The following is a 24,598-nucleotide window of genomic DNA, read 5'->3' as shown; positions in this document are numbered from 1 at the left end:
AATAACCCTGCAGGCATAAGATACAGCCTGTGCAGGGCTCTTGAGCCCATCTTTTCTTTCTTTTCTTTTCTTTTTTTTTTCTGACCCATGGACCTTCAGCCTCAGAAGCCTGTAACTGAAAAACAACTTTCAGGTCCAGGTCAAAGGAACAATCTGGAAGACAGAGTAGAAAATGGAAGAGCCAGAGGATGAAGGACATGCAGTAAAAAAAGTTCTGGACCCAAGTATGCCTCTGTGTTCATCCGCAAGATGTCTCATGAGACTGAGTCCATCAACATTTCATCAAGGCTAAGAGAGAAGCACTCGACATTGGGACCTTAACTGCATGTCCATAGGTAGTTTGTAGCAGTCAATAGGGATGTCTCTTTCAGAAGTGGAGCCATTTAGGGGTTGCCCAGGATCCACTAAGTAACCACCCACCCATGCTCAGATAAATTTAGTTAAACTCAGAGGGTTGTTGCAGGCCGCAGGAATATACCATAAGAACTCAGCTGGCTATGGCAAAGTCACTACCTGGAGGAATCAGGGAATTCCTCCAGAGGAAGCCAAATCCCAAGGAGTTTTCAGTGTTACTTGGCTTGTTATATATCACCTGTATTCTGTTATGAAAATCATGTGTGCCTTCATATTTTTCCAAATTGACTTTTCCCTAAGAAGGGCTAACAGTGTGGACTGATCACTCTCTAGACACACACATTCTAGGTATATGGAGAACAGCCTCGGGAAAGGCTTTCTCTGGAATCAGATACCTTCCTTAGCCACTTTCAAGGACTACAGGAAACACCATCCAAGTGGGAGCCCAACTTCCGAGGATAACAATGATAACAGCCCACGTGCAAGTCTCCTAACAAATTCCACAAGGAGACACCGCCTAGGAGAGGTGGACGTTAAGTAATAGCTTTACACAATTTAGCTCGGACCCTCCCTTTATATACCAGGACTTCCAGGGCACAAGGGGGAGAAGAGAAAAGAGAATGGAAGAACTAGATGGGTAAGAATTTGAGAGGAACAAACTGAGATGGGGAAGAACTAGATTGAAGGGCTAGAAAAGAGGACTCGAGGAACGAGATGGAAGATGAGGAAGAGCCAGATGAGAGAGAAGGAGATGGGAGAGGAGCTGATAGGGGAAAGAACTAGATAGATGAGAACCTAGAAGGGACAGAACTAGATGAAGGAATTAAGATAGAACCTAGAGGGGACAGTAGATAAATATAGAGAGAAATCAGGCAAGAAAGGAGCTAGACATGAGAGCAGAATAGAAGCTGTGTAGAGAGAGAACTATCACAGAATAATAAAGTGTATGAACTAAGGAGTTTCGTGCACATAGATTCATTTCTTTTCATCAAAGATTAATTATCAGCTGGTTGTAGATTCTTCCTGGACCCTGGGAGGGGACTATCGAGGGGCTGGACCCTCATAGTCACTGATAGAGGGTCCCACTAAGAAAAAAAAAAAGACATGAAAGGAACAGAACTGATGATTTCATTTCTGCAACTGTCTTCTGCATTATCTACATAAAAACTATTAATGGAGTCAGGGTCAGGTCCACCATTTCTGCCCTCTCTAGACCAGGCTCTGTAGAGTTCACACCCCAAACATTCACCCTTCCAATCACAGATGCGAAATTCTTTCACCTGTTTAATGCATTGGTCTGCACTTTTGCTCAAAACCACCTGATTGCCTTTACAAGAAACATAATGAAATGAGAGATGCTGACACACTATTCCTGACACTCAGGGCACCTGTTACAGCTGGTCAGTGAGTAGCACTCATCATAGTGGGCACACATCTCATCCTGACACCAATCTCCTGTCTGGAACCTCCACGTTACACATTGTTAGTCATGGACAAAACTCTCAAATAATGTGTAGTAATGTCTCCTTTCTATCTGCTTAGTGTCCACACTCAAGGTCCTCTTGTGACTAATCTTTCAGATAAAGCAGCAGAAAGACCTGAGAGACACAGTGTCAGTGGGATTCCAACTTCCTGCAGTCACCAGGCAAATCAGTGTGCAGAGTCTTTTTTTTTGTTTGTTTGTTTGTTTTTGGTTTTTTATTTTGGTTTGGTTTGGTTTTTCAAGACAGAGTTTCTCCATGTAGTTTTGGTTCATGTCCTGGATCTCGCTCTGTAGCCCAGGCTGGCCTCCAACTCACAGAGATCTGCCTAGCTCTGCCTCCGGAGTGCTGGGATTAAAGGTGTGTGCCACTGCTGCCCAGTAAGTGTGCAGCTTCTTTAACAATCAAACAAGCAAAGAATTCACATAAGTTTCAACCATCTCACACATGTGGTTCTGTATGAAATTACTTATTATCGTACATTCGTGAATTGATGAATAAATACTCACTGATCAACATATATATAACAGCAACAGCAAATCAAAGCAAATTACATACATGACATATAAACAGTGAGTGACACTATGGGAGCATGCTCTCATTCAAATACAGGAATGAAATCATTAAGAAGGCTTCCATTTTCCAAAGGTACTAAGCAATTTGTTTATGAACAAAGTAATCCAAAATATATATGAAATTGAGAAAACACAGAGCATTCAAACCCTTTAAAAGATTAAACCAAGATTTTAAAATCAATTAAAATTACTGCAGTAGAAATCATGGAGAAATAACAGGAAAAAAAATCAATGAGAAGACAATATAGACAAGTTTAATATTTTATAGAGATACCAATCAATTCTTATCAGAGTCCTGCTAGCATTTTATCAGGAAATTAAAAAACAGACCACAAAATAAATAGAATATGAAGGACCTACTCAAACCATCACAGTTTGAAATCAGGAAACAAACTTTGAGGCAAAAATTGTCCTAATTTCACAGTATGTGTAAATGAAAGTAATGAAATGTATATAATATTGATAAGAACACAAAAATGTGACACAGATGAAATAAGGACATCATCATATGCAGTCAGATACATTGTATTTTCTCCTATTAGTTATAACATAGAAAGTCGGTAATGTGTACAATAGGACAATCACGAGATGTTGTATGTTAGAATATTCCAGAACTATTTCTACAGAAACAGAATGTGGCAAAATGCAGTTTGGTTCCTAGCACCCTCATGGCACAACACAACAGATTTTAACTCTGGTTCCATGAGATCCAATGCTCAATTCTGAATTCTACAGGCTAGAGGCACACATATCATATATGCATACAGTCAAGCAAATATAGTCACATAAAATAAATATGAAATGTAATTTTAATGAAAGATATTTTTGGGTGGACAGTGGTGGCACATGCTTTTAATCTCAGCACTTGGGAGGTTGTAGCTAGAGTTTTCCTGCCTGGCCCACAGTCAGGACAAATCTCTCTCACCTGCCAGTCCCACAGCCGCTCAAACCCAACCAAGTAAACACAGAGACTTATATTGGTTACAAACTGTATGGCCGTGGCAAGCTTCTTGCTAACTGTTCTTACAGCTTAAATTAATCCATTTCTATAAATCTATACCTTGCCACGTGGCTCGTGGCTTACCGGCATCTTCACATGCTGTTTGTCATTGTGGCGGCTGGCAGTGTCTCTCTGACTCACCCTTTCACTTCCTAGCTTTATTCTCCTCCTTGTCCCGCCTATACTTCCTGCCTAGCCACTGGCCAATCAGTGATTTATTTATTAACCAATCAGCAACACACTTGACATACAGACCATCCCACAGCACGAGGTATAACACAAATCTTAAAAGCTCTTATTAAATAAAAACTAGGAGCCAGATATAGGGGTAAAAACCTGGGAGATCAGAAGAATAGGAGAAGCCATAAGCTAACCTCACCTCACTGACACCTCAGTCTCCAAAGAGGCCTACTTCCTGTATACCCACACCTATATGCCTTTCTGTTCTGCTATCTCATTTGCTCTCTGTCCAGCTACATCACTTCCTCTTCCTGCCCATCTCTGTCACTTCCTGTCTGTCTGTACAGACCTACAGACCTCTATGGTTAGTGCTGTGATTTAAGGCATGTGCCACCATGCCTGGCTCTGTTCCCAGTGTGGCCTTGAACTCACAGAGATGCAGACAGATCACTGCCTCCCAAATAATAGGATTAAAGGCATGTGCTACCATAGCCTGACTTCTATGTCTAATATAGTGGCTGGCTTTTTCCTCTGATCCTCAGGTAAACTTTATTGGGAGACACAGATAAAATATCACCATAGGGAGGCAGAGGCAAGCAGATCTCTGAGGGAACGACGCCAGCCTGGTCTACATAAAGAGTTCTAGGACAGCCAAGGCTATACAGAGAAACCCTGTCTCAAAAAAACAAAAACAAAAACAAAACAATAAAAGATGCTTTCTAAAATAGTCACAGTCTGTATTGAATTTTCTATTTCTATAAATCGAAATGACAATAGTCTCAGAGTCAACAAACGTTTGGGGAATATAAGTTTTGTATCTGAGGTCTAGATGTAGCTTAAGAACTCTGTGTTGATATCAAATAGCACCCCAGTATCATATCTCAGATGATGATGTTATGATGAGCAAAACTTTGCTTCCAAATTCTACAACTGTCAGACTTGCTGCAATACTGACACTGGATCAATCCTGTCTGCAGCCGCATCTCACTTGATTCTATTCTAACATTCTCAAAAAATAGAATTTGCAGTGTTACATACTGACTCTATCATGAAAGTGCACCAGAAATGTAAACCTGGGACTTGGAAAGATGTCTCAGGGGTTAAGGACACTTGTTGTTCCTAAAGAGAAAGGGTCTAATTCTCTCTACACATTAGGCAACCTACAATTTTACCTAACTCCTGTGCCATGGATTTGGTGACTATCTCAGGGCTCCATGGCCATCACACACATGCTGTTCACATAAAAACATGCAAATGAACACTCCTATACTTAATTAGTTTTTTAAAGAAATAAACAGAGGTCTGTCCATCAAAACTTCTCTTCAGAATCTTTATCTACAAAAAAACAGGGACAGGAAAAACATGAGGTAGGGGAGTCTTCCTCTTCCAAAGGAAAAAAAAAGAGAACAGTCATTAAATGGGACATTAGTTAATGCTTAAAAATTAATGACTTATGCACAAGAACAGGTCAGTATCTCCTGAAAACTCTTACTGCTATAATCCACATGGTACAATATAGAGGTGGGGATAGGACTGCTTACACCTTGTCTGAAAATGCTGTCAGCATTTCTCGCTGATAAAAAATACTTAGAATACAGGACTGGAGAGATGGCTCAGTGGTTAAGAGTACTGACTGCTCTTTCAGAGGACCCAGGTTCAAATCCCAACACCCACATAACGGCTCACGAGTATCTGTAACTACAGTTCCAGGGAACCCAAAACCCTTACAAAGGCATAGACACAGGCAAACACCAATGCACATAAAAATAAAAATAAGTAAACAATCTAAAGGAAAAAAGAAACTTAGGGTACATTTCAGTTCATTCTACCTGGCAGATACAGTACATGTATTTATCATGTGTATCCTGCTGTCTTGGAGAAAAGACACATCATGTTTTTCTCTCAATACAGTAAACTTATTATCAGATCCAGTTTTAATCATTCTCATCATTGTCTACTATAAAATGGTCACTGAGGAAAAGATTATCATTCCAAATTAGTTCTTCTTAGAGATGGACATGTTTCTACTTTAGTAGCTTGCACAAATTTGTGTAAGAATATTGATCCCTTGAAACCCACCTGAACCTATTTAAAAGGTAGAATATTACAATTCAGGTCATAAAATCTGTTTAAAATCTAATGTGAGTGCTAAATTGCTGTAGGAAACATTAATACAGACCCATCAAATTGGAGGCATGGCCGAACCCAGTTGGTGGGTGCCAGGGAGAAGAGAATGTTCAAGAAGGTAGAGGGATAAGGTATATCTTTTCAAGCTTGCCCCTGTGAATTATATCCTCTCTACGATCTGTCTTCTTCCTGCTTTTTCTACTAGCTTCCAACAACCCAATCTCATTATGAGCTAATGTGAGGATTATTCATTGATTATTCACTGATCAGGCCAAAACCTTCAAAGCCCTATCCTCTGTGGAAAGACCTTCCCAGACATACACAGACATGTACCTTATTATTCTTCCAGGCAGTTTTTAGACAATTTTTAAATTAGATTTATTCATTTTACTTATTTTATTTGGGAATGTTTTGCCTGCATGTATGTATATGCACTACTTGCGTGCATGGTATCCATGGATGTGAGAAGAGGGGATCAGATCTCCAAGAACCGGAGTTATGGGTGGCTATGGACCACGATGTGGATGCTAAGATGGAACCCTGGTCCTCTGCAAGAGCAATAAGTACTTTTAACCTCTGAGCCATCTCTCCAGCCTCAAGATAGTTCTTAATACATTCAAGTTGACAATAAATATTCACTATGACAACTCTGAGGTCTTTCAGTCCCTGGCTGCTACCATTTTCCTCTATGGAAATTAACTTTATACTTTCATGAGAAAGTATACTTTCATGTGTTTAGTCTCTTGGCTTATATAACTATATGTTATATCTTACGTTAAATCTGGGTCACAAAAGAAGCATTCATTCTGCATGTGTGGATAACAGATTTTATGTTTACATAATTATAAAACCACAGTATATGTACATAAATATATGTCACAGTTATATTTTGTATCATCTCATATCTTGACAAGTACTGGGAATATCAACATATCCAGGACTACGCAGAGAAACCCTGTCTCGAAAAATCAAGGAAAAAAAAAGGAGACTAGTAAATAAAACACAAAGAAAATGAATGCTAGAAAGTCATCATAAAGAGCTGGCTTTACCTTGACACTCAAAGAAGATGAACCCAAACTAATATGTACAAAGGAAAATCACAGACTACTTGCTGGGAAGGAAACAGACACAGACAATCTCTCTAAATTATAAGGAAATGGAAGGAAAGCTGAGTTCACACCAAGAGTGCAAGATCTACAAACTAATCAATGTAAGACATCAAATAAGTGGGCTCAGTGAAAGAAAAAAAAAGACTATGTCAGATACATAAAATATGACATTTGCTTAGTATAAAGCTCTCCAGAATGTGAGAACAGGAGAAACATACCTCAGCATAATGAACATGAAGAGACACAAAGCTAAACCAAACAGTACAAAAGCAGAACAATTTGAATTATTCCACTTGAATCAGGACTAATTCAACACAGTGCATCAGTGTGTACACAATCAAAAAAGACAGAGAAATTTAAAGAGGACAACAAAGGAGAGTCAGAGGCAATTGGACCATCTTGGGAAAGTTCACATCAGACCACTCACACTGTCTACAGATATCTGGGACTCCCTGGTCATAGCATTCATATTGTCAAAAACAGGTATGCAGGCTGGGTAAGGAGGTGGAGTTATCAATGGCCATATCCAGATTTGGATCCTATGTACAATAATCCCAATCTGTAAGGCAAGGCATGCCCATGGGTGTCATAGGAGGAAGACTCTTCTATGAGTACCAGGTTTTCTGGTTCACTATGAGGCCAGCTCCACAGAAGGAAATACATGGATGGACGGGGAACCTCGCCAAAAGCAATGATAACAAAGGTCACAGGCCCTAGGCAGGGAGCCACTACTGATATTTGCTACATGTACAATACTCAACCTGCCTTTAAATAGCTCAGTTCACTCTCATATCTGGGGTGCTGCTTTCAGCCTGGGTCAAAGAAACTTTGGTTTCAATGAACAACAGGTATTTCAGAGACTCATAACTCATCAAATACTGAGAACAATTGACTGCTCTCTACACAGCCAACGATGGCAAATTCAGTATCACATCTAAGATTATCTCAGTGAAATTTTCCATAATCATTAATGAAACAGAATCTACCAAAACCAACTTCCTGTCTCAACTATCACTTGACACCTACCCCACCCCTTCCTCATTCCTTGTAACACACCTGGATCCTTTGCTACTGTCTCCTCTCTCTTCACCATGCAGGGTTCTTTGTTCTGCTCCACAGGTGAGCAGGACTCACTGAGCAATGTGAGACTTGCATATGGGGAAGGGAATCTTCAGAAAGCACCTGGAACTTTCCACGGAACAAAAACAAAAGAAGAAAACACCTGCCAAAGGATAAACATGAAGGAGAGAAAATATCACGAAAAACATCTCTTTATCTCTGAGGATCTCACTTTATGGGATGTGAAACCTCATTCACACACAGCTCACACACATGCAGAGTGGTCTGTCCAAGAACCCTGAGGGGGAGCAAGATAGACTGCAAGAAAATTATTCTGACCCTCAGAACCAGACTGCTGCACTTCTCCAAGAAGAGATCTCTGAAAAAAAAGCCCTGAGAGCAGGGTCCAGGCATTCCCACTCCTCCTACAAGAAGTCCACAGTCACAGCACTGAATGTCAACAAACCATCACATAAAAAACAACAGTTTGTCACATGTGCATGGGCAGACTGCATTTCTAGAACAAGGAGACATTTTTCTGATGTAGGTGTCCAATCATAAATATTCAAAAGCGTTTTCTAGTTTTGTGTGGCCTGATGACGTCTTTTCACAGCACGTATATGGGGCTTGCCTGAACCTTATCAGAGGGCAAAATACTCCTGTCAAAAGGCTAACTGAAGTACCCATTAACATATCAAGTGGACATTTTTGCCAGGTGCTCTTTTGGCCACTAGGCTCCAGGTTCCTCTCTTGGCCTCCACCTCTCTCCTGTCTTCTCTTCATTTCTCTCTCTCCTCTTCTCTCCCCTCTCATGGACCAGTTCATTCTGGACCCTTCCAGATGCCTCTGGCTATTTTCTCCCTCATACCTACAATAAACCTTCTCCTCAACCACATTTAAAGTAGTCGTGTCCTCATTTATCATCAGACCTAAGGAGTAACATCAACAACTAAGCATATGAAGACATATTTCGGAATTCTGTGTTTACAACAGACTGCATACATCTCAGGTGGAAAATGAATGGGGAGTAAAACTTTGCTCAGTAAATGTTAATATTTACAACTATAACTGTGGTGCTTTGTAACGTACATTTTCTGATTCAATCAAATCTACAAAGGTTTCTCATATGACTAATATCTACAAAGCTCTCTAGGGAAGCCAGTTCCTCAGGCCACAAGCCACTCTATTGTAGAGGCAAGTAGTGCAGCAGGGGCGTTAAGAAACTATGGATGAATTACAATTCTAGGAGCGTTGTAACTGGTACAGTATCAAAGAAACCCCGTTTGCAAACTACAGACACTGAAGATGCTCTACGAGATTATATGGAGAAAACATTCTGGCAACCATAAAAGAAAAAAAATCACGATACACCCCACTTCATAGGATCTCGACCTTACTGACAACGGTATGATATCCACAACAGAATTTTGGAAGCTGTGTCCTTCTGAGCAGCCTCGGCGAGCACACCCCGGTCCCTCCCCTCCCGTGTCCCAGCCCCGCAGCTCCTCTGACCTGGGAGGTTCCAGGGCCGCCGGGCTGCGGTTCCCGCCACTGCGCTGCTGACTGGTGACTTTCCCAGGCCGCCCCGCGGAGACTGCGGCTCCGGGGAGGTTTCGGGTCCCCGCGACACCCCGCCGTGTCCTTCTCATGCAGTTCGGGACAAAGCGGCTACACGAGTCTAACAAAGAACGGTGGAAATCGCTGTCCCTTCAGCATGGTTCCCTGAAGCGGCTCTGCCGGGCGCCGCCCAATGCATGGCTGCTTCCGGTTACATTCTTCCTCCAGCAAGCCAACATCCGGCTCTTAGTCTTCCTTCCTTTCTCCCCCCCTCCCCCTTTTTAAAAATTTATTTATTTTTATTTTAGATGCATTGGCGTTTTGCCTGCATGTATGGCTGTGTGAGGGTGTCAGATCTTGGAGTCAGAGACAGCTGTGAGCTGCCTTGTGCTTGCTGGAATTTGAACCTGGGTCCTCTGGGAGAGCAGCCAGTGCTCTTAACCACTGAGCAATCTTCTTGTTTTGTTATCAAAGTACACCCCGCTGTTTATTTTCTCCTAAAGGCCAATGATCGGGCAGGTGTCGCGCCCCATCGGGGACCGTCCCTCCCACTCGGTCTCAGGCTGCCTTCCACACAGCTCCAGCTGTCAGGCTGTCCTGGACCCGCTCTGCACAGCCTCCCCACATGCTTGCTGCCAGCCTGGACCAGAACTGGATCTAGGAGGATGCTGAACCCCGACCTCTAACCCTGTGCTCTGACCCCATCAGATACAAGTTATCCCGCCTAAGTTCTCATCTTGGAATACAAGCCTCCTGGGTTAAAACACACAGAAAAAGAAAACCAACACCCTAAATTCTGTTACTAAAGCCCCATCCCCAAAACAAATTAAAACTAAGATAAAACACTCTTGGCTCAAAACACAAACCATATCTGTATCCCCTAAGGAAAGAAAGTTAAATGATATCCAATATACAGAACTCAAAAACCAGAGTCATGTCCAAAATGCTCAAAACATGTAAAGCATGTGAATCAACTCAAAGAAGATTGGAACAAAATGATCCGTGGACAAGAAAACACTAGCAAATGCCTGAAGGATGCAAAGACATTGTAGGGTATGAATATTAAATTCAATAAGTACTTAAGAAACACCGAAAAAAATCCAAACTGAAATGAAACAGGAAATGAAAAATGCAATAACCCTAATAATAACTCAAAGAGATCAAGCAGGTAGGAGACAGAATATCAGCCTTGAAGACAAGGTAGAGGAGCTGGATGGCTCAAAGAAAATAATGAATTAAAATAAAAATGTTCTATGCAAGTAGCACTAGTTAAAGGTAAAAGAGAAGTTCCATCTGTATATTCTACACTTATTTGAAATATTCTAAATTTTTGAAACAGTAACTCATTCTGGAGAGCTTTCCCAGGAAGCTGGATAATCATTACCATCACTATACAAATGAAGTGACACTAAAAAGTCATCTTTACTCTTCCCTCACAGAACTCCACTACTGCCACTCAAATACCCAGAATTACACCATTAGCAATGTTGACTGGGGGAAGACAGTTCAGTAACTCAGGGTTTAGAAAGGAAATAGGTATCTCAGGAAGTCAGTGGTCAGTCAGACCTTTAACAGCCCAGGGCTGAAGTCATGCTGTGCTGTGAGATGGGGATGTTGTGCTTGTGCTAACACAGGAACAAGTTGGTCTTCTGGGAAGGATTCTGAAGGTGCTTTTATGGAAAACACAGAAAATTCCTTTTGAAAACTCAGGGGTGAATATAGAAGCTTGTGGCTGTTCAAGATGCATAAAATAAGCCATTGAAATGGCACAGCCTTAAACAGCTCAGTTACACTATCCCATCAATGCTCTGGGAATATTGAGGAATGGGACAGTGGGAAGGAAATAAGAAAACAAACATGGGCCGGGCCAGGACATGTCATGCTCTAGACTCCACACAGCTGTTGTAATCAGTAACCCAGAGCAACTGTACTCACCTGCACTGGGCTCAGTCAAGGCCAGCCCTGGACACAGTCAGTCTAGGAAGGGGAGAGGCTCACAGGACCCCTCCCTTTAGCTCTCAACTGTGGCTATGGAGAGATTTTAGGAGAAGGGGAATCACTATCTTTACTTGTGTCTCTTCTGCTAAGCCCAACAAGCTCCAAAACAGCTCCAAACCCACATTCTCACAGATGGCCCTGGTTAATCTTGGTGGGTCAAAAGCAAAATAAGAAGAAATGAACATGAGAGAGAGTTATGGAATGAGGGAGAGAGAGAGATGGGGATAGAGAGGGAGGGAGACAGAGAGAAGGATGTGTATGGGATAGAACTGCAGGGAGTAAGGGATCAGAGTGTGCACTAAGCAAGGTACATCATGTGAAATGACAAAAAGATAAAAATAAAAGTTAAAGTTTTTCAATTTTCCTCTTTATCTGGTTTGGTATCAGGTAATATTAAATTCATAAAGAATCTGAAAGTCTTGACTCCATTTTACATCAGGGAATACTTTAAGTGGATTCAGGATCAATTATCCTCTGAAATTCTGACATAATTCTTGGATGAATTAATCTGCTTCTTGGGTTTTCTTTTTAATAAGGTGCATTTATTTCTTCTTCATTGTTGTTGCTGCTTATAAACCTGTCGAATCACTTCATGTTGGTGTAATTTGGTGTGTGATATGAATCAGAATATTTGATCATTTCTTTTGGCTTTTTCTAATTTAGTTCCATGAAAGCTTTAAGGTCCGTAGGTATGTTTGTACACTCATGTCTCCTGATTAGGCTGTGAAGTTAGCTTGGGTACTCCTCAAGTCATGTTGACAAAGAGTTCTGTATACTTAGGTATCAGGTATATGCAGACTAAATCTCCTTAAAGATTCCATTTCACCCTGTTAGAATGACCATTGCCAGGATAAATAACAATTCTAAGGTGAATGTTGGAAAATGACACTGTTATACACTGCTTGTTGATGCATAAACTAGAGCAGCCACTTTAGAAAGCATTCTATATTATTCCCAAAACCCTAGAAATAGAACTATCATACATGCTATATTGATTAGCCCGTTATCCATTGATGCACTTCTGATTGTTGCCTACAATTCTCTGTATGAACCCATGTCCATCTGCATAGGCTGAGGAAAAGAGACTGCAGAATTACTCCAGTCCCTTTAGAAATTCTCACTAAGAAATACATTTGTCGTGATTATGAGGATCAGGTTTCTCTGGTGTGTTCTGAGGTTTAAGCTGCGCTGTCATGATCATGAAAAGTAAATAAGCATCCTAGCTCTGCCTGGAGGTGTGCACACAGGAAAACCAATGCAAAGATAGGGGTCTGTCCTTAAAGCACAGGGTTTGGAGCCCATGGGCACTCTTCAGATGACAAGACTGCTTGCTTCACTTTGTGATAAGTTCTATTGTTTCTCTCCATATGGAAAAACAATGATGTCACTAGCTAATAGATTCTGCATATGTGCATGGACTAAACACATTAGTGATTAACTCCACATCACAAATAATCCTAGCTGAGTCAAGAGAAAAAATGAGAGCATTTTCCCTTGCACCCATTAAATAAGAACAAGTCCAGATGTGAATTCTCTACTTGAAGTTCCCTGTCTCTTCCATTCCCTGGTTCACTGTTCCATGAGTTTGAGTCTGTGTCTGCCTGAAAGTTGTCTTGTGAATCTACCCTGTGTGTCTGTTTGCTCTCTCTCTCTCTCTCTCTCTCTCTCTCTCTCTCTCTCTCTCTCTCTCTCTCTCTGTATTCTGTATGTGTCTGTCCATAAAAAAGTGTTTTTCTCTGTCTTTATTAAACAACATAAAAAGCATCACATGTGGTAGCGATGAAAAATCCTAACAGATGTTAAATCCCTTGGATCTGGAATATGGATGGTTACAAGCCAACACATGAGTTAATGAACTGACTTCCAATCCTCTGCAAGAGCATAAAGTGTGCTTTGTTACTGGGCCACCTCTCCAAGCACCAGGTAACATTTTCAAAACGGAGTTTTAAAGGTTTGCATATTCTCAATATATGACATTCCCAGAAAAAAAAAAATAGACATTACACTGATCTTGAATGTATTTCCTGGAGGAGCAGCCATTTCTCACTGGTGTTCTGCTCTGAGATTGTGTCTTCTTGCCTTTTCGAATCAAAGTGTCCAAAATGCTCATATAAACTACATTGATATTAACAAGAAATACTAGAGACAAAACAAAAGCAATAACATACACCCACAGTATTAGTAGAAGTCCAACTTACTGCACCCACAATGCAACTCAGCATGAAGCTCCTTGAAAAATAAAACAAATTAAAAATGAGGCTGGGTGTGAGAGACAGGACCAGGTGGAGCTCTGTGTGTTGGAGCCCATCCTGGTGTACATGAAGAGATGTGGGCCAGCCAGGGCTAAAAAGTGAAAATGAAATTGAAGCATATATTTCCCACAAAACATTCATTCAAATATGACACAACACACTGAGAGTGAAGGATTTTAAATGACAGAAAGATTTGCTCTGTAAATTTACTTCAGAGGGACACTACCTTTAATAGTAAACTTTTCACACTTCAGCACTGGGACTGTCACTGAGTCAAAGCACCAGGGACAGCTGCGTGACCACGCAGAGTCTCGGTGAGGAAGACGATGAGTAAGGCAACCATCAAACAGGTGACCCCCGTGGCCTCAGACAGGGGAAAGCCCAGGACAGAACAGGAGAAGGGTGGATCCTTGGGAGATGGTTTCCTGGCATAGCCAATAACCAAGCTGCCAACACCACATCAATGCCAGCCCCTGATCCCTGATGCAGCCGTACCAACTGTGGCAGCCCAAGTACCAATACACTGTGCTGTGGTGTGAGTTTCCCAGGAGGACACACTGGCCTGGAAATCCCGTCTGACTTGCTGGAGAAGGGAAACACTGCAAGGAGTTGTTGAGGTGGGACCTCTGGTCAGCAAAGAAGCCAGGGAGACAACAGGCTGATTAGGCGGCTGGTAAAGGAGAGGATCAGAACTGGAGAAATAAGCACTATCCAGCTGGTCTGCATTACTTCAATCTAGCCCTTATCAATTTAGCCCTTATCACTCTGGATCTTAAGGACACCAAATGTTCAGTGTGAAAGGAGGTTTTAAAAGAAACATCATGAATGTGGATAGCAATAAATAAGATGGGCAGCCACAATTTTGGAAGGTAACAGACAATCCAACACAAAACTCTCAAAACACACAAAGAAAGAATACTGACCAAGGACAAAATGTAGCGTTTACTAGAAGGCTATATTATCAGCATGGGTTCATTTTACTCAACGTTTCCAAACACATGACACAATCATTAGTAGAATGGTAGGGAGAAAATAGACAGAAATGCTGGGAAAGTTCAATGTCTAACACTTAGTGACAGATAATGAAATCCAACAGAATACTAGTGAGAAAGAAAACCATGAACAGCACAGAAAATGAATAATGCCCCGCAGTCTAGAGAATCATCCACACAACAGCAGAAGATGCCCAGTCTTCCCTAACTCCAAGGAGCATTCTCCAGTGTGAAAAAAGACTGAGAAAGAGAACAAGTTTTCAAACCTATCAAAGATAAATGCTGGAATATTTTATTTTCTTATATAACTCGACTGCAAATATCAACAACAGAAAGAAAGTAAAATACATAAATGACCAGTGAAAACTGGTACATTACTAGCATGTTTATATTCACACATGAGACAATATAGAAGGTAAGTATACCATTACACTCAGGCAAAGGACGACATTTCTACAGAAGTAGAAAATTAAGCTCCTCTAATGTTAGGAATGGGTCTGAGCATCTCAAAATAATGGCAAGGTAAAAAAATCTTACTTCTGTGGGAGCAAGTATAGCTGTGCCAAGTCTAGCATGAAAACAGATTCAGCAAGGGTCAGACAGGACTTTGTTCCTACCTGGAAAGGGGCCAGTGTTTGACTGGTCAGACCTCACCTCACATACTTTTGACAGTGGCTAAGATAAAACAACGCAGTTGACAACCTGGACACAGTTTTGTTCACCAAATGAAACCATTATTTAACATTTTGACCTCAAAAGTGTTGTTGACCCTTGAGAAATTTGAAATAATCCCAAGAAGCTTATTTACATTTTTGAAATGGAATTGTGTCTTATTTCAGCGTTTGACAGAAAAGATGACAAATTCTGTTTACATTTCTCACACTTATTTGTACATTTCAAAGTGTCTGGTGAAATCCACGAATGGTGGTGCAAGTCTTTAATCCCAGCACTCTGGAGGCAGAGGCAGATGGCTCTGTCAGTCAAGACCAGCCTGGTCTACATAGTGAATTCCAGGCCAGCCAGGGATACTCAGTGAGATCCTACCTCAGAAAAGTATGTATGAGGGCTGGAGAGGTGGCTCAATGGTTAAAATGCTGGCTGCTCTTTCAGAGGACACAGGTTCTATTCCCAGCACCCACATGGCAGCTCACAACCATCTGCAAATCCAGTCCAGGGGAAACATTGACCTTTTCTGGTTTCCGTGAGTATTTCATGCAGAGGGCCCAAAGACATCCATGCAGATAAACATCCAACACATAAAATAAAAATAAATAAATAATTTTATGAAAAGCCCATCTGGGGTGAGGTTATCACTCTCTGATTCACATCTAGGAAGAGAAAAAGAAGTATATTTTATTTATCTGGGTTTAGCAGAGGAACCTGAGCTCAATACAGCCTTGGTTTTACAGTGAGTAATCTAACACACTGCTGCCTGCTACGTTGATCTTTAATGTTACTAATTGTTTGTTCTGTTGTTTTGGTGGTCAAACCCAGGGACCCACAAAACTAGGTCAGTCCTTTATGACCCATTTACCTCACTAGTCCTGTTAGCAATTGTGAAGTCTTTGCTCACAAATACCATCTGCCTGCCTCCTGTATCTACAATGGAAGCACCAGTCTATATATCCCTGTAATAAGGAGAAAGTAGAGCACAGAGAAGGCAGACAACCATCCCTGTATAATCCCCATATAATGAGGCAACAGAGTGGAAATGGGAAAGCTTCCAGGAGGATGGAGCTGATATTGGAACAGGCAAACTCCTGTTCTGCAAGAATGGAATGGGGCCAGGCTGGAGAGATTGCTGAGAGGTTAAGAGCACTTGAGGCTCTTACCCAAGCACCTAGATTCAATTCACAGCACCCACATGGTGACTCATAGCTGCTTGTGACTCGAGATGTAGGGATCCAATGCCTTCTTCTGACCTCCAGATATATCAGGCATGAATGTGGTTCACAAACATAGAGACATTAAAAAGATGCACTTAAAAATTTAAAAATGAAGGGAATAGGAAGAATTATTGAGGTAAGTGAAGTAAGAGAAGGGACAAGGAACTCAGGAGAGAAATTCTGCTTATTTTCAGCTCTCTCTCTTTCTTTTCCTTCCAGGCTGGCCTCTCACTCCTTACAGAAATCAGAAAGCCACGTCTGACGAGACAGTACCATGCTTAAGGAGTTTACGTAGATCTGGAATAAGGAACCAAGAATGCTTGTTAGCACAGCAGGCTGTCTATAATCCAGAGAAAGAGGATGCCAGAGCAAACTGAATTGCAAGACTACCTGTGTCAGCAAGCTCTGAGTTTGATTTAGGACCCACCCTCTGCTGGTTTGAATGAGAACGCTGCTCCCCCTACTTTTCTCTTCTGGGCACATTTAATAAACTTGTATTTTGAGGGAGTGGTTAAAGAAAATAAGACGAAATCAGAATAGATTTTCTGACTTAATTAGGGGTGCACTGTACTGTACAATACTCCTTGTCTTTTAGATGAACTCCTTTCTGAAGAAGACCCACTCAATAATCCTGTTGGAGAAGGAGTGAATATGACCAGAAAGAAATACTGCAGGCAGATTATGACATTTTTCACATTTGGAATTTCCCACATGGTCCTGGACTTAAGGTGAAAATAGGAAAGTTTAACCAATATCTTCTACATGGTGAACAGCTCTATTTATCTGAAGACATGATATCATGAGTGGGTCACAGAAGTAGACAGGTGGGTCTGACCTAACAGTACTGATTTACACTACCCAGCTGTAACCACCGTAAGTGGGGCCATTTGTGCTTCTTAACTCACTGAACTGAAACAGATTATCAAGTAATAATTTCTGCTCTCCTAGAACTATCGTAGTAGAAATCATAGCTGTAAAATGCATTTGGGGTCCCCAACATTTCATTTGCAGATCTCTGGAAAATGGGTTCCTTTTTCATTTCCTCTTTTTTAGTAGGCAATTTTTATTTATTATTTGAGAATTCTAAATGTGTATACAGCAATATTCTCTTTGTACCATTCTGATTACTGCACAGTGGTTTTCTTCTCTACTGCTGAATCTCTCATTCAGATGTTAAAAAGATTGAGAGTAATTGTAAGTAAGGTGTTGAAGAAGAGAAAAAGCATGCAGGTCACTAAGTGATATTACAAAATGTTGTTCAAGCATTTTTACCAAGAAGTCATAAATTGCTAAGGTCTCTAAACATACATTAACGTTTTCATGGCCCACCTTAGATACTTTATGAATTATAATCTTGGGTTTACTTAAACTTAGCCATTTTATCATTTATGTGCATGAATGATTTGCCTGCGTAAGTATGGATGCACCACATGACTTCCTCACACCTGTGAATATCAGAAGAGGGATTCTTCAACCCCTGGAAATGGAGACAGCTTTGACCTCTTTCTGTAGATGCTGTGTATGAAACCTGCATCCTCTTCAAGAACATCAAATGCTACTGACCACTGAGCCATCACTCCAGCCCCCAACCCTAACCCATAGAGAAATTGGTCAGCAGATGACTCTTCCTTTATCCTCTTCCATCTTGCACAGCTTCTTTAAACAAACAAGGAGTTGTTAAGCTTCTTTATATGAGTGAAAAAGTATAGCTTGTAATATACATTTGCCTTTCAGGAGTGCCACAAATGAAATACTGTGTTTGTGTTTCTCTGGGAATGTTAAGGTGTGTTTCTAATGTGTCTGGTTTTATAGTTTTCTTTCAATATCGCCTGGCTTCAAACTTGTGTGTTGAAGTTTAAAGTCTTTAGCTTCAGGAAAACCTGCAGTTTAATCTGAAATGATGACTCAGGTTGCTCAGATAGAAGGAAATCAATCATGACTATCATATTCTCAGAGTGATAGGGAGAATCATTTTCAGAAGACAGGACTCAATGGGCTGAAATTTAGATCAAGCCTGCCCAAACAGGCCCCATTTCAACATTACCAAACCATCCACTGGAAGGAAATGGAGGTCTGAAGAAACCCCGTGTGTGCTCCACTCACAGTACATGCCTACCCCAATGCAGAAACAAAGAGGCACAGGAGGATATCAATGTGACATGACTCAAAATGCCGTAGTCATGTACTTAGGTGAGAGTAAACTCAATCATACTAAACAAAGAATTTAAAGAACGCTTATTAGAATGTACCATAAAATCAAAGGGCACCAGTCACTTCCTGAGGGAATTCAGTGAAATCTCAACCACTTCCACATAATAAGGAATGTATTTATGATGTGAAAGAAACTCAATGAAGATAACAAATAACGTAAAATGAAGTGATGACACATCCCTTTAATACTGGCTTCTGGGTCTGTCGCTGATTTGTTTTGATTTCCATCTTTGAGTTTTTGTAATTTTTTGGTTTTGTTTTTGTTTCTTTTTTTCAAAGAGAAAGAAAAACATAATGTTTAGTACATGGGGAGTTGTAGACTGTTTGGAGTGCTTGGGAGGATATGAAATTACTCAAAATACATGGTATGAAAAATATTCAATAAAAGGTAGTAAAAGAAAATAAATTCAAGTTATTAAAGAAAGAAATTGAAGATTTTAGAAGATGGAAATATGTCTCATGCTCATGGATTTGTGGGAATAATATAGGAAAAATAACCATCTTAATGAGAATAAACAATAGATTAAAATCCCCATCAAAATCCTAACATAATTCTTCATACACACACACACACACACACACACACACACACACACGCACACATATATTTGCTTCTGGTGTTTTGAGATAGGTTTTTCTCTTTGTTGTCCTGGCTATCCTGGAACTCACTTTGTGGACCAGGCCAGTCGTGAACCCAGAGACCTGCCTGCCTCTGTTTCCAGAGTGCTGGAATTAGAGGCATGCACCCCTTCTGCCAGACATCTTTACAGATCCTAAAGGAACAATTTTTAGCTTCATATGATAACACAAAAAAAACCAGGATGGCCCAAACAAACCTGAATAACAGAAGAACTGTGGGATGTTATACTACAAAGCTATAGCAATAAAAACCAGCATAGTATTGGGGGGAAAAACCAGACAAATTAATCAATGGCATAGTTAGTAGGCTAAAAATCAGCTAAAGAATGAAATATTGTTGGGCTCCCTGCTCCAGGGTTTTAGCCCCAAATCCGATGGTTTCTTTGATATGGCATAGGGGGAGACAGAATGAAGTGCTTTGGAGCTTGCAGAAGACAGAAAGAAAGTGTGCTACAAAATTCTGTAAATGACACACATCCCCCAAACTGTGCTGTGTCAGTGAATGACATTGAACTCATGGTTAGATCCTTATGATTCATTGTCTGGGAAACATGTATGTATTTATTTATTTACTTATTTATTTACTTTTTATTTATTTATTTTTGTGTGTGCTGCTTCTTTTTTTTTAAGATTTATTTTATTATGTATACAGTGTTCTGCCTGCACATATGCCTGCAGGTCAGAAGAGGGCGCCAGATCTCATTACAGATGGCTGTGAGCCACCATGTGGTTGCTGGGAATTGAACTCAGGACCTCTGGAAAAACAACTAGTGTTCTTAACCGCTGAGCCATCTCTCCAGCCCCAACATTTATTCTCTACACAAAAATGTAGTGATTTATTAGAAAAAAAGTCACAAATGACCATACACTGCATGGAATGCCTTTTCCAAAATCCCACATTGTATGCTGTAGCTTTAATCAGGGAAGGCTGGTGTTCTAATCCAATCATGACCCAGAATTCCCATATTTCAACTGCTTAGTCTCTCCTTATGCAAATTGTGTGGGTTTGGCTCCCATTTTTCACACAAGAAAACCAGTACATGACTGGAATTCCAGGTCTGAAATAGGGTGTCCACAATCAGCTCATGGATGTTCAGGAATGGTCTCATGCAATTGAGCCTTGCTTAGGAATAATTTTGGACACACAAATCAGTCTATAGAGAACTTATTCATGTAAACACTGTTTAGAACATAAAAATGTTTATTTCCGAATAAGTTGATAAAAACTCCCCTTTGTATTTTCATGTTAATGGGCCATCATGAATTTCATTAATTTTTAAAATATAGCATTTTCTATTTTCTCCTTTTATTAAAAATAGATACTTTTCTCATTGAATAAATCCTGATAAAAGTTTCTCCTCCCTCTACTCCCCCCAGTTCCTCTCCACCTCGCCTCCCATCCAGATCAACTCCTGTTAGAAAACAATAGGCTTCTAAAAGGCAACAGCAAAACATAATGAAACAGATTATAATAAGCTAAAATAAAACCACCACTTCAAAGCTGGACACTGAAAATAAACCACAACAATAGAGCTCCAAGAGAAGGCACAGGAATTAGAGAGCCACTGGTTCACAATGTTAGGAATCCCATAAAAACACTAAACTGAAAGATACAATACAGCAGCTGACCTGGTGAACACCCACCTTGGCCCTGTGCTTGGGCCTTCATTCTCTGTGAGTTCATATGATCTTTGCTCAGTTTATTTGGAGATCTTGTTTTTCCTGGTGTCGTCCATCCCCTCTGTCTCTTACGGTCCTATTCTGTGGGTTACCTGGTCTCTGATGTGGGATTTGCGGGAGACAATCCATTTAGAGCTGTGTGTTCCAAGATCTCTCTCTGCTTAATGTCTGGCTATGAGTCTCTGTATTTGTTCCCACATGCTGCAGGAGGAAGCGTCTCTGATGGTGACTGAATAAGGGACAGATTTATGAGTATAGCAATATACCATTAGGAGTCACTGTGTTGTTGTTGTTGTTTAGACCAGTAGTATTTTGGTTTTACCGTAGTCTCTGGATATCTAGTCTCTGGTTCTTGGTCACCTGAGCAGTGTCAGGTATGGATTCAGGAAATTTAAAAGAAATGATCACTTCTCCTGATTCATACCACACACCAAAATTATACCAACACGAACTAATTTGAGAAGTTTATAAGTAGCAACAACAATGAAGGAGAAATAAACGCACCCTGATTAAAAATAAAACCCTAGAAGCACATTGAATCCCCACAGAATTATGTCAGAATTTCAGAGGATAACTGATACTGAAGCTACTTTAAAGCATTCCTTGATGTAAAATGAAGGCAAGGATTCCAGATTCAGTATGAAGTTAAAATTACCTGATATCAAACCAGATAAAGTGCAAAAATGAAAATTTTTAACTTTTATTGTTAACTTTTTGTCATTTCACATGATATACCTTGCTTAGGGCACACTCTGATCCCTTATTACCTACAGTCCTGGCCCATACACATCATTCTCTCTGTCTCCTTCCCTCTCTATCCCCATCTCTCTCTCTCCCTCATTCCATAACTCTCTCTCATGTTCATTTCTACTCATTTTGCTATTAACCAGGGCCATCTGTGAGAATGTGGGTTTGGAGCTATGTTTTGGAGCCTGTTGGGCTTAGAAGAGACACAAGTAAAGATAGTGATTCCCCTTCTCCTAAAATCTCTCCATAGCCACAGTTGAGAACTATAAGGAAGGGGCCCTGTGAGCCTCTCCCCTTCCTAGACTGACTGTGTCCAGGGCTGGCCTTGACTGAGCCCAGTGCAGGTGAGTACAGGTGCTCTGGGTTACTGATTACAACAGCTGTGTGGAGTCTAGAGCATGACATGTCCTGGCCGGGCCCATGTTTTCTTATTTCCTTCCCACTGCCCCTTCCTCAGTATGCCCAGAGTCATTGATGGAATAGTGTAACTGAGCTGTTTAAGGCTGTGCCCATTTCAATGGCTTATTTTATGCATCTTGAACAGTCATAAGCTTCTACATTCACCCCTGAGTTTTCAAAAGGAATTTTCTGTGTTTTCCATAAAAGCACCTTCAGTATCCTTCCCAGAAGACAAACTTGTTTCTGTATTAGCACAAGCACAACATCCCCATCTCACAGCACAGCATGACTTCAGCCCTGGGCTGTTAAAGGTCTGACTGACCACTGACTTCCTGAGATACCTATTTCCTTTCTAAACCCTGAGTTACTGAATTGTCTTCTGCCAAGTCAATGTTGCTAATAGTGTAATTCTGGATATTTGACCAGCAGTAGTGGAGTTCTGTGAGGGAAGAGTAAAGATGACTTTTTAGTGTCACTTCATTTGTATAGTGATGGAAATGATTTTCCAGATTCCCAAGAAAGCTCTCCAGAATGAGTTACTGTTTCAAAAATTTAGAATATTTCAAATAAGTGTAGAATATACAGATGGAACTTCACTTTTAACTTTAACTAGTGCTACTTGCATAGAACATTTTTATTTTAATTCATTATTTTCTTTGAGCCATCCAGCTCCTCTACCTTGTCTTCAAGGCTGATATTCTGTCTCCTACCTGCTTGATCTCTTTGAGTTATTATTAGGGTTATTGCATTTTTCATTTCCTGTTTCATTTCAGTTTGGATTTTTTTCGGTGTTTCTTAAGTACTTATTGAATTTAATATTCATACCCTACAATGTCTTTGCATCCTTCAGGCATTTGCTAGTGTTTTCTTGTCCACGGATCATTTTGTTCCAATCTTCTTTGAGTTGATTCACATGCTTTACATGTTTTGAGCATTTTGGACATGACTCTGGTTTTTGAGTTCTGTATATTGGACATCATTTAACTTATTTATTATTTATTATTATTTATTATTATTTAACTTTATTATTATTATTTAACTTTCTTTCCTTAGGGGATACAGATATGGTTTGTGTTTTGAGCCAAGAGTGTTTTATCTTAGTTTTAATTTGTTTTGGGGATGGGGCTTTAGTAACAGAATTTAGGGTGTTGGTTTTCTCTTTGCTGTGTGTTTTAACCCAGGAGGCTTGTATTCCAAGATGAGAACTTAGGCGGGATAACTTGTATCTGATGGGGTAAGAGCACAGGGTTAGAGGTCGGGGTTCAGCATCCTCCTAGATCCAGGTCTGGTCCAGGCTGGCAGCAAGCATGTGGGGAGGCTGTGCAGAGCGGGTCCAGGGCAGCCTGACAGCTGGAGCTGTGTGGAAGGCAGCCTGAGACCCAGTGGGAGGGACGGGTCCCCGATGGGCGGGGACACCTGCCTGATCATTGGCCTTTAGGAGAAAAGAAGCAGCGAGGTGCACTTCGATAACAAAGTAAGAAAAAGACCGGGAGGTTGGCATGTTGGAGGAAGTACGTAAGCGGAAGTAGGGTGTATTGGGCGGGGCTAGGGACAGGAAATTTCACCGTTCCCTGATGGACTCCTGGAACTGAGTTTTCCGGAATTATGTGAGGAAGACCCGGCGGGTATTCGGGGGCCTGAAACCTCCCCGGAGCCGCAGTCCCCGCGCGGGGCGGCCTGGGAAAGTCACCAGTCAGCAGCGCAGTGGCGGGAACCGCAGCCCGGCGGCCCTGGAACCTCCCAGGTCAGAGGAGCTGCGGGGCTGGGACACGGGAGGGGAGAAGGGACCGGGGTGTGCTCGCCGAGGCTGCTCAGAAGGACACAGCTTTCAAAATTCTGTTGTGGATATCATACCATTGTCAGTAAGGTCGAGATCCTATGAAGTGGGGTGTATCGTGATTTTTTTTCTTTTATGGTTGCCAGAATGTTTTCTCCATATAATCTCGTAGAGCATCTGCAGTGTCTGTAGTTTGCAAACGGGTTTTCTTGATACTGTACCAGTTACAAAGCTCCTAGAATTGAAATTCACCTGTGCTTTTCTAACTCCCCTGTGTTGTGATTTTACACGTGCTTATTACACGTGTTGGCGGGTGGTTCTGACGGATAAATCCAAGCTGCCCCAAGGCTGGTGAAAGACAGAGAGGCCATGCAGACAGTGCTCAGTGACGAGGTTTTTTTTGTTTGTTTTGTTTTGTTTTTTTGGTGAGGAGGGAGAGAAGGAGGGAAAGACAGAGATGGGGGGTAGGGTCACGGGGTTGGAGAGGTGCGCACCTCCAGTGAGGAAAGCAGAGGAGAAGAGACGGAAATGGGCAGAGTTCTGCCTTAAGAATAGGCTTTTACGTCAGAGCATAG

The 24,598-nt window shown here is 41.1% G+C and overlaps 1 protein-coding gene across 1 annotated transcript in view; it reads right to left on the bottom strand.

The window, feature by feature from the left end:
• LOC131903411 (zinc finger protein 660-like) overlaps positions 1-8,045 on the bottom strand; it is a 39,625-nt gene extending 31,580 nt beyond the window's left edge. Inside the window, 1 exon segment of the mRNA XM_059253970.1 lies at positions 7,883-8,045. The gene's annotated coding sequence lies outside the window, so the exon portion shown is untranslated.
• Positions 8,046-24,598: the final 16,553 nt, after the last annotated feature.

Source organism: Peromyscus eremicus, chromosome 1 (assembly GCF_949786415.1).
Source record: "Peromyscus eremicus chromosome 1, PerEre_H2_v1, whole genome shotgun sequence".
Lineage (NCBI taxonomy): Eukaryota > Metazoa > Chordata > Mammalia > Rodentia > Cricetidae > Peromyscus > Peromyscus eremicus.
This window is presented reverse-complemented; position numbering and strand designations above follow the sequence as displayed.